Source organism: Manis pentadactyla, chromosome 2, assembly GCF_030020395.1.
Source record: "Manis pentadactyla isolate mManPen7 chromosome 2, mManPen7.hap1, whole genome shotgun sequence".
Lineage (NCBI taxonomy): Eukaryota > Metazoa > Chordata > Mammalia > Pholidota > Manidae > Manis > Manis pentadactyla.
The window spans coordinates 136,794,853-136,807,832 of record NC_080020.1 but is presented as its reverse complement, the minus strand read 5'-3'; positions in this window follow the sequence as shown (position 1 = coordinate 136,807,832).

Below are 12,980 nucleotides of genomic sequence, written 5' to 3'. Positions count from 1 at the left end.
CCAGCCGCGGGAAACCGCCATTTCACTCTCTGTTTCTGAGGTCAGCTCTTCTAGATTCCTCATGTAAGTGAGGCCATGAGTATTTGTCCTTCCAACTCTGGCTTATTTCACTTAGCATGGTGTCCTCCAGGTTCATCCATGTTGTCACAAATGTTAGGATTTCCCTTTTATTATAAAGCTGAGTAATAATCTGTTGTGTCTATGCACCACATTTTCTTTATCCATTCATCCACTGACAGACACACTGATGGACAGTTGCTTCCATGCCACTGCTATTGTGGGTAAGCTGCAGTGAACGTGGGAGAGCAGATATCTCTTTGAGATTCTGATTTCAATTTCTTTGGATACATACTCAGAAGAGAGATTGCTAGATTGTATGATGGTTCTGTTTTTAATTTTTTAAAATTAAAATACTGTTCTCCACAGTGGCTGCTCCAATTTAAATTCCCACCAGCAGTGCACAAGGGTTTCCTTTTCCTAACATCCTCACCAAGATGTCTTTTTGTTCTTTTTCTATTTCTAAATAATAGCCATCCTAACAGGTGTAAGGTAATATCTCATTGTGGTTTTAATTTGCATTTCCTTGATGGTTAGTTACATTGAACAACTTTTTGTGCCTTATGTTTAAATAAATAAATAAATCAGTAAAGCCAGAGGAAACTTTTGGAGATGGTGGATATGTTTACAGGACTGATTGTGATGATTTCATGGGTGTATATTTATCTCCAAACTCACCAAGTTGTACTAATTAATACATACAGCTTTTTAATGTCAATCGTACCTGAATAAAGTGGTTTAAAAATAAAATGAAATCAGTATCATCATGCTGATTGTTGACTCAATGTATCATATTATTTGCAATAAGACTGAACTTAGCGGTGATATAAAAGAGGTCAGCTTTTTTTTTACATGGTATAAATATCCTTTGTGTACTCATTTTTAACTAGAAGTATTTGCAATGGACTGAATGTTTATGTCCCCCCCAACCCAAAATTCATATGTTGAAATCTAGGATGAGGGGCCTTTGGATGGAGCCGTCGTGAATGGGATTAGTGCCCTGATACGGGAGGCTCCAGAGAGCTCCCATACTCCCTCCAGCGTGAGAGGACATGGTGAAATGATGCCATCTATAAGCCAGGGAGTGGGCTCTCACCAGATGCTGTATCTACCAGCCTCTTGGGCTTCCCAGACTCTAGAACTGTGAGAAATAAATGTTTTATTATAAACCACTCAGTTTATGGTATTTTTGCCATAGTAGCCCAAATGGGCTAAGACAGTATTATTATTATTATTATTATTTTTTTTTAATTTCCATTTTCATTTTATTTTATTACGAATGAAGTTGAGTATCTTCTGTTTGAGGGCCATTTGCCTTTCTTTCTCTTGATATGTTCATGTCTTTTGCCCATTTTCCTGTCAGGTTCTCATATTTTTTGTTTTTCCTAGTTGAATATTTTAGTCTCCTCCACTAATAAACATATTTGTAACTGTACAAAAATCAACTTGTTACATTACTTTCAATGTAACAGCCTTGCAGCAGGTCTTGTTATGGGTTGGGTTGTTGAGGATACAAACAAACCCTAAGACAGAGGTTTCAAGCAGGAGTTTTATCATGTAGTACTCTTTGGAATTGTACCCCCTTCACGAGGCTCTGGGTTCTCGTGGGTGTGGATGTGGTCTGGCTGTTGTCCTGTATCTTCTGGTCTCTCTTTTAGGATTAGTTGAATTTTTTGTATTTTCAAAAATATAGTGTTTATACAGAGGATCAAAGCCTAATTGGGCTATCCCGAAAATGAACTAAGATACGATATGTAAAAGAACTTCTAACATCAGCACTCTCTGGAAGACTCATGCCAGAAGATGATCATCAAAAAACCCCAACAAAGATCCACGCACTGCTACAGCTGTAGATGCACTCATCCCACCAGTTCCTGGACTTGCCATGGGAATGAGGAAGGAGATATCTAACCTGGCCTGTGCATACAGTAAAACAACAAATTTGACTGGATCTATACTGTTGGAACTCAATCAAGAATTAGGAGAAGTGCAAATTGTAGCGCTCCAAAATCTTACAACTACAGACTATTTACTGTTAAAAGAACATAAGGGATGTGAACATTCCCCAGGAATGGGTTGTTTTAATTTGTCTGATTTCTCTCAGACTGTTCAAGTTCAGTTGGACAATATCCACCATATCATAGATAAGTTTTCACAAATGCCTAAGGTGCCTAACTGGTTTTCTTGGTTTCACTGGAGATGGCTGGTAATTACAGGTATGCTTTGGTTATGTAACTATACTCCTATTATGTTAATGTGTGTGCACAATTTAAGTAGTAGTTTAAAACCTATACATGCTGAAGTTACTCTACAAGAAGATATGTCAAAGAAATAATCAATCTTCCCATGTTCTCTGCCGCCTGCTACTTCTATAGCTTTTCTTCTTCCTTCCTAATCACAACCCTTAAATAGAATTCGTGCCTCATATCAAATTTACCGAGCATCATAATTCTTCCAAGTGGTAAAGATACCTCAAGACAAATGCTGGGCATAGAAGCTACAGGGCATAAATATGCAAAGAAATAAAAAGCTAACCATTTCAAACAATAAGGCTTCCCTCTCACTTACCAACTTTACATTTCCCTGTATGGCCCCGGAAGATGACTGGTCAGCCAGAGACGGGTAAGATTCCTCAAGGGAGGAACAACCTAAGACAGGCACAGTCGCAGGGGGATCATCAGGTGAGAAACTGGGGATCAACAGAGGTGAGGCTTAGAACCTCACTCCCCCTGTTCTGAGAGAAATCTTCTGCATATGTGGATGTTTTATTGCCCTTGTCTAGCTTGGATTAACACTTAGTCTACAGGCACACACCTGATCATCTACATTTGCTCTCTTACAACACTAAACTATGTTTTCTACCTTTATCTTATATCTACCTACCACTTCAGCATTTTATTAAAAATAATAATAATAAAGAGAAATGTGGTATCCACATATAAATCAAGTATAAAAATCAAATGAGTATTCATATTTGAACTGACTGTTTATAGTTCATAATGCATGAGCAAAACCGAAGGTTTCTGTGATGACTGCCCTTGTACTGTTCACTATGTAACTTATTCACTATGTAAGAATTTGTTCTCCATGTAAGAACTTGTTTGTTATGCCTCAGAAGATTGGAGACTGACGAAAATTAGGCTTGGGGTGGATTAATGATTGTGCATTGAGCATTGACTCCCCTATACAGAATTTTATTGTTGTTAACAACCATTTGATCAATAAATATGAGAGATGCCCTCACAAAAAAATATATATATATATATGTGGTTTGGGGAGGAGATTTCCGCTGCTCTACTCACACCGCCATCTTGGTATATGTCCTAAGACAGTATTATTTAAGCATCTCCTTATATATTTCTCAAAGGTTAACATGGATTTGAACTTAATGGGATTGTACAGCATAATCACTTTTGATTCTTTTTTTTAGAAGCTATACATACCTACTTCTTTGCAAATACTCCTATTCACAACAATTTCTCTGAGAGACATATTCTGATGTGTGCCAAAAATAAACACAATCAGTTGTTTCCTTCTTCACTTTGAGACTAAGTATTTCAACATTGGAGTAGCTAAGAAATAATCGATGCTCAGGAGAATGGGTTACAAACAAACCTCTAATTGACTATCTAGAAACATTTAAATGATAAAGGATGATGCACAACATACCAATGATTAACCACAGACACTTGCTTCCCTGCTACTGCCAAGGGCGTGGGTCTTGCCATCACTGTCCAGGGTAAACAGTGGTGCTGGGCAGTTAACACATGTTCCTGTCATCCCACAACAGCCCCTGTAGACTCAAGTTGCTGACATATTTATTCCAAAAACATATGGAGTGATACATAAAAATTTATCTTTAATATTTATTATTTGCAATTGAATAATTCAAGGCCACTCATAACCTGAAGAACTGACAAACCTTAAAATATAAAATCAGAGAGAATTCAGAATTCTGCTGTGGCAGAATTGCAGTACAGCACTGAGCTCGTTAATGCTCATGAACTCAGTGATGTCACCAGAGTTCAAGGCCAGCTCATTAAATGTTGTTTTCCACATTGGGTTCCAAATGGGATGCAACCATGGAGGAGCACAGCTGGGAATTAGGAAACCTGACCCAGCCATGTGACCTTGGAGAACTCACTTCCCTCTGGGTCCTTATCTGTGAAAAGGAGGTACTGAGAGGGAAGATGGGGTAGCAGGAATGGAGATCGTGGGCATCTGGGCACTTCTCTGTATGTCTTCAGGGTCTACTCAGCCTGGTCTCATACACACCACTTCCATTTGATGATGGAATGCTCACCCAGCTTTATGGCTTTGGTGAATCAGACACTTGTTAGAGAAAAAGGTGATTTGTGAAGAGCTGTGAAAGCCCCTTCAGGCTATACCGAACTTCGGGTTTTATTTCTTGATAATCAAATGGGAAAAGATGATTTTATAAAACTAGATGGCTTTAAATATTGAACTGTATATATCAAACAAATAATTTTTTGTCAAATCCTGTAGTGAGAAAGCTTCTCATATTAGTATTTCAATAATTTAATCTTTATTTTGAATAATTAGAATTGCTTAGTTATTAGCTTTGGAAAAATGGTAAATACACCCTTGGATTATGAATTTTTCAAAATTACTAGTGTAGATACTATTAAAATATGCTTTAAGGTCTGATATATATATATATATATATATACAAATCTTAGCTTATTATGAGAGCAACCATTGTAGAAATGGCCCCAGAGGTTAAAGGCTGAAACTGTGGGTATCATACTATACTAATGGTTCCTACAAACACCAATTTTCATTTTATCTGCAATGCCTTTGGTCCCTATTGTCTCAGCAAAATTATATTGATTAGGAAGAGTTAACTTTCAGCTGGTCCCTTTGCCTTGCACTCTGAAGAAGAAGAATGCAAAGGAGCAAGATTTTACCTTTCAAAACACTTTTCTTTATGGAACTTTCTTATTCTAGAGGTTTCTTTCTTTATAGCCAGCAGTTACTGAATTACTTACTACACGATAAACTCCTACGTGTGATATAGCTGTCAACAAGCCTGCCATGCGTTCCTATCACAGTTAACATTTGATACTAGAAGAAATAGAAGCTTAGCGAGGCTCAGAAATTAAGAACAGAAAGGAAGACTCTGACAGAGATGGGATTTGAATGTGGTTGTGTCTGACCTCCAAGCCCAAACCTATCCCAGGTGCCATCTTCCTCTCTCCTCTTCCCTCCCACCATCTTGCTGCTGGCTTCCGAACTGACCCCCAAACATGCAGGGCAAGAGGGACTGAGGAAGGCAGCAGAACACTCCAGGTGGGTTGGTGGCAGGTTTAATAAGCAAGGGCTTGTCTTGGGCAGCTAAAGATGAGTAGAGCAGTGCACCCACCTGCCAGAATGTGAGGAGCTTATACGGACTCCATAACCAGGTTCATTCCCTTATTGTCTAGATGGTCCCAGCACCACATTGCTCTCTCAAGGCTGAGTCCTTGAAAATGCTGCTAGTGTGGGAACAGTAGGCACACTGTACATTCCAAGGACAGGGGAGGGGTGAGGAGCCTCTGATTGCCAGGGTCCAGCTTGCGGGTCAGCTGCAGTCCCATCCTCTCTGTGACCTCCTCCAACAGCTGTCCTTCTCTGCCCACTCAGCAGTCTTGCAAGGTAAATGTTAGATGCTATTATTTATTTCACAGCTGAGGAAGCTGAGTCCTGGTACTTGCCTTCAGTATATAGCTGGTAAAACAGTGAAATATGCAGATCCTGGTCTACTTTCCAACTTCATTGGTCTATTTGCTTCTTTTTGCAGACACTCCCAAGACTCTTGGCTTGGCAGCCTTGATAGAATGCCAGGCTGAACTCTCCTTCTGGTTCCGAGTGGGGCTGCTTGAGCTCTGAATGTAAGACCTAGTTTTTGTTAATAGATTAGTTTTACGTTTTTGTATTTTATTCTCACAGTGACCTATATTCTGAAAGTGAAAAACATTTTTAAGAATGCTCAGTTGATGTGTATCTTCATTCTCGTCTTTTGTTAAAATTCATCCTCATCCTGAGTATCTAACACTTAAGTCAAAGCATGGGCACAGTGGGATTGCCTGGGACAAGCCTGGAGGTTGTAATGGGGAGCGGCCAGGGAGCGGGGACATGGAGATGCAGAGCTGGACTCCGGCTGGGTGTGTGTGGGCCCTGACAACAGCTCTTATTTTCCTTCTCTTCCAGGTTTCACCAGCACCTGTAAATCAATTGTTGCCCTATCCTACAGGAAAGGAATTAAAGCTCAGACAGGTTATATTATTTCATCTATTAGATTATTCATTCACTTGATTCATACATCATCCATCCATCTACCCATCCATCATCCATCCGTCCATCCATCCATCTATCCATCCATCATTCAAGAAGTAATTGCTATGTACAAAGCTAGTATCCAGTCTTGTTTTTCCTTGATAATAAGAAGTATGAGAACACTTAAGGATTCTATAGTCTCCTGTCTTTGGCTACTCTAGGTATGGTCCCTGGATCAGAAGTATGGCTATCACCTGGGAGCTTGTTTAGAAATAGACCCAACCCAGACCTACTACGTAAGAACCTTCATTTTAACAGAACCCCTCTTCCTCATGGAGATTTGAATTTACATCAGGGTTTAAGAAGCACTGTCCCGGGTGACCTTTGTCAACAGAAGCTTGACACATGCTTTTTTGGGGCATCGTGTTGGAGGTTTCTGTCACCCCAAGAGGTGTAGGGATTTGTCTTTGCCCACAAAAGCTCACTGTAAAGCCTGCAGGATTTTCTTTCTGAAAGTGACTTCCAAAGACTGTTACTTGAGAAATCTGAATTCCAGGGTGTTCCAACTGTGTTGTTAAGCCTCTGATTCTGAATTCGGACCCCTTCCCCCTGCTAGTCCTGCTCCAACTTACGTCTTTGTTCTGCAGTGTTGCTGACCACATGTAGGGCCTTTTATGACACTTATTAAGAATATCGTAGAGGGCATTGAATTAAATGACAAATGCAGTCTTTGTGACAGTGATCACTTCCACAATTTCACAGTGTATTTTCTGAGGAATACCAGTGGGGGAAAATGAGTAATAACTTCCCTACTTCAACAAATCTCTGAACTTGCTACCAGCAGGCAAAATCAATAACATAAATAACATTTGTGATGAAGCAAATTCTAGATGTGGGTGAGTATATGCATATGCATGTATGTTGAGAGAGATATATAATGATTAAATAGCTTTGGAAAGAGGGATTTTGCTAATTTTATGTAAAATGCCCACACAGATTTTCTGTGAAACCTCAATAAGGAGGAAAATAGAATGCAAATATTGCTGAATGTCTTTTGGAGAAGATAGTAACAACATTGCGTTAAATATGTGTTAAACAAGGGACTGTAATATACTTTAGTTTGGGTAACTAAATTTTGATTAATATTCATAGATCCACATTCCTAGGGTACACATTTGATTTTTCTGAACTCTGGCTTCTCTTTAATAACTAGCATTTTCGCTTTTATGGCACTTTTCAGTTCTCAGCACAATGCCACATGAATCAGACGAGGAAACTGAAGCAGAGACAGGTTAGGGGGTTCACTCAAGGTCACAGAGCTAGCAAATGTTAGGGGTGGGAATTGAACCACATCTGCTACTTCTCTAAATACTTAGCTGTAGCAATCATGTAGGGGATGCTAGCTACAAGCCTGTATTCCAGAATGCAAATCATGTCATATTTTTTGGTTTCAAAATGTGTAAGCTGTTTTACATGACTTGATCATATTTTACAAAAAGCAAACCGGACAAAAATCAGATAGAAAATTGTCCTGTTGATCAGAAAGAACTTAAATGAAAAGGCTGTGTTTATTGAGCCCACAGTTAATGGAAGTGTCCAATGTGGGGCTCACAGTCCCGCCTCTACATTTTCCCCTCGGTGGCTTCCTTAGATTGAGGAACTGCATTATCAAGTCCTTCAGTTTTGCTTAAATGTATCCCTGGGAATTCTTGAAAATGAGCCTGTAGACATGAAAGAATGGTTTCTGACTGACATACCCTAATGAACAACATATGAGATGTTCTAGAAATTAAAATAATTGCTGATTACCTTCTTGTTCTAAATAAAGGTTTGTTCAAAGTTTCTCTAAGTTCAGTGATTTTTATTGTCATATGCCTAAAGCAGTTCATGAAACCCAAGCCACCAGGCTGTGGAGGCTGTCAGGCCACAGGGATGGTCCCCCCTCACTGCAATGGGAACCCTTTCCCAGACCCTCTGTGGAACCTGGGCTCCTAGACAAAGTCATTCTGCATCCAAGTGAAATCCGACTACAGCTTCTCAGCTCCACAGGGTGAAAGAATTTCCTAGAATCTCCTGGTCTGCCCCACAGCACCTGAGCAACGGGATAGCTCGTAGCAGGCCAAGCTGCCTATGAAATTTCTATGAATTTCAAGGAAACCTGCCAGGCCCAGAGTTCCCTGTCCTCCTGGGCTGGCTTCTTTCTGTGCAGCGTCTGTTCTTAGTAGTGGTCTCAGGCCTTCCTCCATTCCGCTGCATCAGTTACCACTCACTAGCGCTTTTGCTGTCCAGATTCCCAAATTTTGGTGACATCTTTTATTTACCATTGTCTCTCCCTCTTTTTGCTTTGTCCTGTGGTCTGTGAGCTTTGCATCCCGTTATTCTCCTGCAGCAGGGCTTGGGAGGAGCCAGAGCGTGTTGTGCGGGTTCTGCCCACCGTGTATGAACCGGAAGGCCTGCCGCTTCTCATTATGAGGCCTCCGGCAAGGAAACGAATTCTAAGGAATATTTGCCTCTGGCATAAGAAGGTCTAATTCTCATGACTCATAGCTGAAGCCGCTGATGGTCCAGGACTTGGAATAAGTACCACAGCTGGTGAGTAGAACAGAAATGAGCCCCAAACCCTGGTTTTCTGCCTCCTAGTTTGGATGGAACTCTTCTATAGTTATGAGGTTGATCCTAATTCCAAATGTTTAGATAGAAGGGTTCCCCTGCTGTGCACCATCTCAGGCTTGTTAAAATTTCCTCTTTCATTAATGATGAATTTTTTTAGATATAAGCAATTACTGACAGTCAAATTCTGGTTTTAGTAGTACACCACAAGAACTAACACTGCCCTGATATCATTCTATCCACCCAACCATCCATCTGTCTATTCAATAAATATTTGTTCAGTGGCTTGGGTACCTGATACAGACTCCACAAAATAACAAAAGCACTAATAATAATATAAGAGTTATTTTTAAATGTCTGATAATGTAAACATTCTTAGAAATAATCCATTTTCTCATGTATTTTCACCAGTTCTCAATGGTCTTTTATAAAATTCACTAATACTATTAATGTAGGGCTTATATCTAAAATTTAGATTAATCCAAGTTCCAAAACCACTGGGATCTGAGTCAGTGTTTTTCCTTTAGTACTTTTAGGCTGTTTCTAAATCCTTGCTCTCTACTAGTTCCTGCCTGCAGCTGATGACTACATCTGCCTTCCAGCATGATGTCTCTTCAGGGCTCATTCTCTCTCCCTCTTGCCGTACACCCCACCGACCCCTCACCTCACCCCTTTCTCCACATTGCCAAGCTTCTGCAAGCTGGTTGGTTATGTCGACAGCAACCTTGTCTTTGACTTGTAAAAGCTGAATATTGACTCCAGAGGCCTCATTCTACAAGTATTCCCATCTCTATATGGATGAGACCTGGGTCTATAGATAAGGTACATGCTGACAAATATCAGAGGTGAAGAGGCCAGACTGTTTCTCCCACTGTCAGTCCATCAACTGTCTAACTCCCTACTCTGTTCACTGACAGCAGCTCACCTCACTCCCCTCCATCTCCAGTGTCCCAACGAGTGCCTTCCTTCTGCTGTCCAACCTGCAGCACAGTCATATCCTGTATTTTCCACTCTTTCCCTCTGTGAACGTGCTCTTGTTTCCCTCACCCTACTAGATCTTGTGCTGAAATGATCCCTGATAACCCACCCATCAGCTAATCCAATGGCTGATCTATAAGCCTCCTTTTAGATCTGTCAGCAGTCTTCACCATTGCTAACTACTTTCTTTGACACTGATTATCTTCTATATTACATGATTCCAGTTTTTCCTCCCCTAACTTTCATATCTGCTTCTATCACTTCTATTCCTGCTCTTCTCTGAGATTTTATCCCCTCACTCTCCCTCCATGATCTCTACCTGCAAGGACCTAGCGCTACCCACTCACCCTCACAGATGACGCCCAAGGCGATGCGCGCCGCAGCTTCCATTCCCGGCCCTTGTCTCACATCTCTAACTTCATCCTGGGCATCTGAAATTATTCTACTTTTATCCCAACCCCAGCACATTTGAGCTTGAGGGCATATTCTTTTCAAAGACACTTCTCACCTGGATTTCACTAATTCCTTTACTGTCACAATTTCCCAAGTCCCTTCAGGTTAAAACTTGGTTGTATTTGAACTCTTCTGTCTCACTCCACGTATCCTGCTATTCTGTCTTACCATCTTCTTCACCCTTTTATTCCAACTGACATTACTTCACTGCAGGTTATCACTGCTCCTCACTTGCACCGGGGCAGCAGCTTTCAATGTGCAGTGTCCTTCCCCCCACGACACACTGACACGTGTGTCCTCCCGAACTTGATGGTTTATTATGCCACCACTCAACCCTAGAACGTTTACTATTTCCCTGTTCTCTAGAGCATGAATGTCAGACTCCCTCAGCTGAGTGTTCCAGGCTTCCTGTACCAAACTCTCCTTACCTCCTCTACTCCCCGCCCATAAAACGGCTCTTGTAAGCCGCCCTCTGGAGCTGTTCTGTGTTCCCCTAAGGCTCTGAGTTAGCGAATCCTCTTCACTCTGCCTACTAGGAATTTCCTTCCAAATCTTCCTCCCCGCCTCTCCAAGTCCAAACATCTTTTAAGGCTCACACCAACTGTTCTTCAACTTGGAGTCCTTCCCCTGTGGTGACCTTCTCTATGCCCAGAATAGGTATTCCTCACACTCCTGCAGATAACTTTGATGCTTTTCACTTCTGCTCTCCTTTCTATCGTCTCGCACTCTTTGATTCTGAGTTCCTGTTTCCCAAGGGGCCTTGGACTAGATTTTAGCTTGGACTCCGAGTGGCGATTTATGTGTCTGTGCTTGTCCTCAGGCAAATAAAATACGTTGGACAGGCGAGTATTTACTGGCCAGTCTGGGCAGGACCAAATGAATCAAGTACACCAAACAATAAAACAGCCAATAAATTCTTTCACTTTATCTGAAATATAGCTAGAAAAATGTTAATGGGAACAGTGAAGCTTTAGTGCTTCCGGCTTCTAAATTTTACTCATATCTTAAAACATACATCTCTTTGGTATGCGATTAAATATAAAATGACGTCAAGATCAGATGACGTTTAAGATCAATAAAATTGATATGAATCTTGAAGGCTGGCCTAACTCCATAAATTGAGATGGCATTTTAATAGAGTAGAATTATTTTCCCCAAGGAACAAGCCTGTAAAGTTTGGTTTGTCTGGAGTTTTCTGACTTATGATGAACAAATGTTGTGGCAAGATGACTAATGTCCTAGTTTTATTATTCTGTTTGAAGTGTTTTGTTCTTTATAGGTACCAACTAAATAGATGCCTATGGAATTTGCTATTAGCTTCCATTTCTAGCCATGTTAGGCCTCACTGATTTGAATGTAAAATGAAATAATTAGCAGTGTTCATGTGCATAATGCAAAACCCTTTTCTTCATGGAAGATTGAAATATTTACTTCTTCAGAATTCCTAACTCCTTTCATGTCAGGGTCACCTTGTGCCTCCTGCCCTTCTTCCTTGTGAAATTTTCATGTTTCTCTGAGTTGATGCTTCATTTAACCAGCAATTCCTGTGGGCTGCAGAATGAAGACAGCCTCCTTGCAGGCATGATATAAATTTCTTCCTCAAAACTTAAGGGTGAAGGAGAAAATTGTCAGGAGAGGACTTAAGTGTATTTATAGCCTTTCTATAACTTTCCTCCTCACCTGAAACCAGTTGGCCCTCAGATGCTTGATCAACAAGGCATGACAAGCCCGTGAGTTGAGGTCTGTTCCCTGAGAATGGAACTGGAGTGAGCAGGCCGAGAACAGTGCAATGGAGCATGATGGCCTCGCCTCCCAGGGGGCAAGCCCCAAGCCGAGGGAGGACAGGCCCTCCGTCCTTCCACTGTGACGTCATGCTGCTGTGTGCCACGTCTTCCCCACAAGCCAGGGACACTTGGGCAGAATGAAGCCCCTCAAGTTCAGCCTTCAAATGCATGTTCCTTTTTGTGAGTTTCTGCAGAGCTATGCTGTACCATGCTCCTTTCCCCAAAATTCACCACGTCTTTTCCCTGAAACAGAAAGGACTCTTTGGAAATTTAGCTCACCTTCTGGTAGTGTTCCTCAGGTGGCAATAAGAATAATGTGGGATGGCAGGTGGATCATAGGACTTGTGCTTTTATTGGCCACAATTAATAGCTCTAACCCTGCTGGAGAGTGCTGTTCAAGATGAAGGTTCAACTTGGAGGGCTCTGGCCTTTCCTGTGCTTTAAGTATCAGGATCCCATGGATTTGTGCAGAAAGTAAAAGAAACAGAGAGAATAGTCATGAGGGGCGTTTGAATGAGAATGGGTTTATTTAGTTCAGTAAATGAAGCAGACTGGGCAGGCTTTAAGCTTTCAAAGGACTGTACTATGAGCCCTGTGTCTGCATTCAGAGTGGTGCCAGCAACTCAGACAGACTTGAAAATGTCACAAGGAAGTAGGGCAGAGGGCACAAGGTGACCCCCCAGCATCAAAGGAGTGAGGGATTCTGAAGAAGTTGATATTTCAAATCTGTTTCAGAGAGTCCTTTCTCTATGCTTCCTTCTCACATCGAACTGCCTCTGTTGGCCAGTGCCAACCAGACACGAGGGGCTGGGTAGGAAAGTG